The sequence below is a fragment of the Pezoporus occidentalis genome, unplaced genomic scaffold, assembly GCF_034315485.1.
Source record: "Pezoporus occidentalis ecotype Australia unplaced genomic scaffold, CSIRO_AGI_Poc_V1 ctg63, whole genome shotgun sequence".
Lineage (NCBI taxonomy): Eukaryota > Metazoa > Chordata > Aves > Psittaciformes > Psittacidae > Pezoporus > Pezoporus occidentalis.
The window spans coordinates 3589135-3595095 of NW_026915977.1; the positions used below are offsets into that span (position 1 = coordinate 3589135).

The window sequence follows — 5961 nt, forward strand, 5'->3', positions numbered from 1 at the left end:
CCCCAGTGCCTACTGCAAGCATCAGGGAAGGTGCAGAAAATCCAACAACTAATGGGCATCTCAAGAGGTCAGAATCACTCTTCTGCCCTGCTCCTCCTTAGCAGACATTGAGTTTTCCCTCTTCTTAGATGGTGCAAAAGCAGAGCCAGCTCTGACCACTGCAACAGCTTTACTCTGGAACAAACAGAGCAATTGGGCAAACGCAAAAAGAAAAACTGGGAGTTTGACGTTCAGGATTTAAATCCTTTCATTTTAAGTTGCTAAGAACAATGAGCTAATGGCTTTGTAATCCAGGGTTTTGGGGTTCTTGTGCCTCTTGTGTCTCTGGGTCTGCCCTCCCCTCAGCAGCTCCATCAGACTCCGACGGGGATGCTGCTGGCCCCGGCATAAAAGCTTCCTCCTGTAAATAATGAAGTAATGAAGTAAGGATGTGTCTCGTAGCAGTCCATTAAATGGATGCGTCCAGGCTGCCGGAGGAGCTTTGATGACTCGGGCGCTCAGAAGACGGAGCCACAGCAAACAGGCTGATTAAATATAAACCCAGCTTCAGTAGTGCAGTGCGAGGGGCTAAGGCAGGGCAAAGCTGCCCTGCAGACAGGGCTCCAGCTCTGGCACAGGGGGCATGAGGTGGAGAGGAATGTTTTTACCTGCTGCATTTACGGCAGAAGTGAACCTGGAGAGCTGAGTCTGTGTGATGGTGTGCAGTCTGGTACTGGGGAAGAAGGAACTCATGGGGTTGGCTGCTTGTAATCACAGAGGTGAGACAGTGTCCCTGAAAGCAGCCTGAGGGATGGCAGGGAGGGAAGGACTCTCAACATAAAGGTGCCATTCCTGGGGTTAGGGCCCCTAGGTGTGAAGGGGAGATGAGGTTTGCAGGAAGCTCCTACATGCCAGGAAGCTTCTTCCCCATTATCACAGTATCACAGTATGCTGGAGATTGGAAGGGACCTCAAAAGATCATCTAGTCCAATCCCCCTGCCAGAGCAGGAACACCTAGATAACGTTACACAGGAATGTGTCCAGGCGGGCTTTGAATGTCTCCAGGGAAGGAGACTCCACAACCTCCCTGGGCAGCCTGTTCCAGTGTTCCGTCCAGCCTGTTTTCCCTTTCCTAGGCATATCCCTCAGCCTTGCACAGTGTTCCTGCTCCCTGCTTGGTGCTTGCACCCTCCACGTTGTACAGAGCATCCTTTCATCTCTCCTTCTCTCACAGCTGTGGCTTGCCAAGACAGACAGATTTAGCTCTTGAAATCTTTCCTTGTGAGTCAATCTGTTGCAGTGTGATGTCTGAGTGCTCCCCATTTTCTTCTTGGGGTGAAGCAGGGCCGCCCTGGTAAGGACCAACCCTAAGACAGGGCATGGGGTGCATGCGAGGGGCCAGGGCTGGGGCCAGTCCATGCTGCCCACCGAGGGCCCATGAGCATCCCTGCCCAGCACACTGCTTCCCACCGGCCCCATATGCCCTCAGTTGCAGAGGTCCATGCCTCCTGCTGCACAGAGAGAGGTGGCTGCTGCCACACAGCCCCGAGCAGAAGTGCTGCCACAGGTTCCCTTCAGTTTAATGTCACTTTGGAAAACACCACGCACCGCGCAGGAGGAGCACAGAGCTATTTTCTATCACAGACATGTCAACGCTTGGCGTTTCCTGTGACTTTCCCCGCGTCCCCCCCCCAGACAAAACCCAAACTACATATAAATACATATTGGAAATGGAGACATCGTCTTTATTACAAGCCTCGCACTGAATGGCAATTTCTGCATTTGCTTTAAATACATCCATTTAAAGTGACAGGCGGAAAGCCGGCTGAGCCAACACCAGGGAAGCAGCGAGGGAAGAGGGGGGAGTGTTAAAATTTTCTCTCTGTCTGTGCTCAGCCCCTTCCATGAAAAGGCAGCAAGATGTTGGTCTGAACTTGGGAAGCAGTGCTGGGGATGCAGGGATGGGGACGGAGATGAAGGGATGGGGATGAAGGGATAGGGATGCAGGGAATGGGGACCGTGTCACATTTCTCTAGTGCCAGGCTGAGCTGCCTGGGGGAAGGGTGGGGAGAGTGTGCAGTGGGGGTGGGGGACAAGAGAGGAAAGGGATATTAAAATGTTCAATCTGAAGTTACTGACATGCCATCAGGCTCGCGGACTGCGTGCAGAACAAAGGTTTGCATTTGCAAATCAATAAAAATAAACGTGCAGTGAAGACGCAGGAATATTTTAACATAAATCTACATAAACCCTCACCCTGGAAATGCCTGTGAATGCGCCAGCTGGACCCTGTGCCCACCTCCTCGGGTCTGGAAGGGGTGCGGGGATGGGGAAGAAGGGCTGCCCAACCCCTAAACCCCATCTCTGTGCCCAACACTGCAGCAGCCACAAAGGGGGCATCGCAAAGGGGGCAGCTCTTGGCCCTCACCATCTGAATTCTGTGATTTCTCTGTAGTGCAAAATGTGATGCCATAAAAGGGGAAAACAAACGGGGTCATTATCAGAGTTGACCCATTCACTTCCAGAGGCATTGCCAAGGTGGGCATCTTCCTTCTCACCAGCCTCAGCACCTTCACTGCGTGGGATAGTACTCTCTGAACACCAGTGAGGGATGCTGCGCTAGAAATGGGGTTTCTCTTCACTGGGAAATTCCAAAGTTTCACATTTTCTTTGTTTTGGTTTGGTTGGGGCGGGGGGAGTAATTTGTTTTTGGCTTTTTTTTTTGTGTTTTGTTTCGTTTTTGGTTTTTTTTTAATCCCATGAGACAAAAATAACCCCTTGAAATAGTTTGGAAAACAAAAAGCTCATTAAAGGTTTCTGTTCCTGAGAGGGTGAGAATCTAGCAGAGAAAGCTGGGAAAGCTGAACCAATGTCTTCTACTTTCACTTTAAACAGCTCTCAGAATCTTCTGCTAAAAGGCCAGCTATCAGCATGCTCTCAGAAAATATGTTTTGGACACAATGCTTTCTGCTGAACACTGACTCTATTGACAGCATCATCTGAACACCAGCCTGTTACCATCTGCATTTCAAAGCTGGGGAAACTAAGGCACGGCAGCACCATCTCCTGCCACTGCAACAGATCCCATCCATGGAACTGGGGGAGCAGGAAAGCGCTGAGGACCAAGCAGAGGTATTGGTACTTGCGCTGGAGGAGAAGGGATGGCCTTGGACCCCTATGACTTCTGGGACAGTCCCAGGTCTTGTTGTGGCATCCTGACCCCTGCAAGGGCTCTGCTGTACCTGGGGACACAGTCACACTCACAACTGCTGCACTTCCTGCACTGTCAGCTAATTAATTGCCTATTCTCCCCCTCTTCTTCTGCCTGAATTGTAACAAAGACATCTGGCAGAGATTTATGTGGCCCCAGTCTTTAACTTTCTGCTTATTAGGGGATATAATAGTAAAACTGCCCCAGACAGGCATCCTCCAATGGAGTGGCAGCAGGAGCTAAGATGTCCCTACAGGAGGGATCTTTGCTGGGTTTCTCAGGACACCCCACATCACCCATCCCTGCTGTGAAGGTATGGGGAGACTCGGGCTCAGTGGGAGGTTTGCAGTAGGGGGGACTGGGGTAGACCTCATCCCTCTCTGCACCTCTGGGCCACCCGTTCCTGCCTTGCTCCCAGCAAGGGAGACACAAACTCCCTGGAACAAGCACCAAGTGAGAACACTGAACCTCTTCATCAGGCTGCTAGCTCACTGGTCCTTCCCTTGTTTTTTTTTGCTAGAAATGACCCAAAAGGGAATTGAAACATTTTGTTTCATTTTGAGCAAAGCATTTTGTTTGATCTGAAAAGAACATGGGGTTGGGGAGAGGGAGAATGGTTCATTTCAGCAGCCAGGAAACAGTTCATTTCAGCTCAAATAAAACTTAATTTTGTTACTGCTGCAGTGTTTGCTGCCTGGGGACCAGGGTAGGCAGCAGGAGAGCTGGTAAAGGCAGGAGTGCCTGGCTGAAACAGCCCAGGAGGACACTGGGACCTGAACATCAGGGCCGGATCTCCCTGCTCCAGGAAAATCTTCCATCTGACATCTATGTTCAGTTTTGGGGGTATTTTAAGCTCGGTTGGACATTTCCTCTGGTGAAAGAAGGATCCAGACATGATCCTCCAGTGCTGGGTCAAGTGTCTTTACCACCAGCCACGCTCTGCACACCCCTAGAGCTCTCCTGACAGGCTCAAGCTGTGTTTGGCAAACTCACACCGTTTCAGGACAGCCAAAGCCACATTTCCCAATGAGTTCAGCAGTTATCCCTCTCCCGGGAGGTCACCCACGTCATCATGCCTCTGTGCCTACATCTCCATGTCCCCAGGACAGGGCATCCCACAACCGCCCAGCGCCGGGACTGCGTGGGTGCAGCCGCAGCCTTCCCTTCTCCAGACCAGCCCGGCTCAGGGCCAGGCGTCTGTGACTAATTGGTAGCAAAGCACTTATCAGGCAAACTTTAGCCTCTCTTCCGGTTCATGAATTGCTCATGAGCTATTTGTGAATTTTTTGACTTTAATTGTTATCCTAAATTATTCATCAAATAATTTCAATAACTAGTTCTTGGGCCAGATTACATTTTATATGAGCTGTTTCCGTGCGTGCTTCTGCCAAAGAACTCGCTGTCAAGCAGCCGCAGAAAGCAAATGCAAAAAGGGACATGAAACACAGGGAAACAAACTGCAGGAAGCATGAAGGGGACTTTTCACCCCGACCTGATCAGTGTTTAAGGAACGCTCAGCCTGCAAGAGCATGCGGTTGACTTGCCCAGCACCTCTCAGGAGCTGCCAATGTCAGACCCATTGCTGCACCGACAGCGGCTGATGGACGAGCACGGTTTCCCCTCCCTTAGGTCACTGAGAGAGTCGTCAAACTGATGATAAACCCAGCGCTGCTGGTTCCCAGCACAGGCTCCCACCGCCGGGCTGCACCTCCCTTCTTCAGCTCCTGTTCCCAGAGAGAACAGCCTCTCCCTCCCAATGCTCCTCCTGGACTCCAGCACCTCCCGAGCCACCTCTGCTCCAGGAGGAGATGGGGGCTGCTGGCCATGGCTCAAACCACTTCTGAGCAAAGCATCCAGGAGAGGCTTTACACTCGGGGCAATTAAAGAGCCAAGTGGAGATTTTCCCAGCCCAGCCCACATCCAAGGGCCCCATCCTGGCACGCTGGTGTGGAAGGAGCGGCATTCCCCACGCAGATCCGGCACAGTTTGTTCAAGGCAAGTGTTTCAACTGCTTGCTGCTGCACACGGGAATGGCACTCACTGTGTCCCCTGCACAAGGAGATGGTGTCACCTACTGCTGTAACTCCCTCCCCAACCACCAGCAGCTGTAAGGGAAGCAGTGGAGGTACCGGTGAGGCTGGGCCATCATTCAGCTGCGAGACTGGAGGCATCAGAGCTGGAATTTTCCCCCAGTGCCACGTTACTGAGCAATCAGAAGGACTCAGACAATCAGCTGATGTTTGTTTTCCCTGCTCCTGGCCTGGGTGTAGCACAATGTCCTGCCACTACCCAGTGCTGCACCACGGCAAAAGAAAAGAACGCACTGTTGTCTCTCAACTTATTACCAACCTCAGAATGTTTGGGGCAGGGCTGCGCCTGGCCGCAGTGGGGACATCACAGCAATGGGGTCATTGTGCTATTGCAGGGCCCCAACACGCCTCTGAGCCTCAGCTGGACTACCTCCTCCGGCTGACATCCCAGTACACTCCGGTTCAAATGTCTCAGTCAAGCTTTAAGGGCTTGCTTTGCTCATTGGATGATCACAGCTACCTCTTCTGGTTTAAAAGAAACCAGGAAAAAAGCTCTCTTGGTTTAGAAATCTCTGCTCCAAGAGGCAGAGGCTGCATAGATTTCAGGGACAGCATCTGGCTGAGGCTGAGCCAGGGCCTGGAGCTGCAGCCCCAGCACGTCCCAAACCCATCCAAGCACCTGGGTGCAGGCGCACACTCAACGGGTGCAAGCATAGACCATGGCCATAACAAAGACAAGGT

The 5961-nt window shown here is 51.9% G+C and overlaps 1 long non-coding RNA gene across 1 annotated transcript; it reads left to right on the forward strand.

Moving 5' to 3' along the window:
* The first annotated feature begins 468 nt into the window (after nt 1-468).
* Nucleotides 469-4924, forward strand: LOC134174765 (uncharacterized). The gene is made up of 3 exons (XR_009968766.1): nt 469-758; nt 2875-3503; nt 4026-4924. It is a non-coding gene; the product is annotated as an uncharacterized LOC134174765 (long non-coding RNA).
* Nucleotides 4925-5961: the final 1037 nt, after the last annotated feature.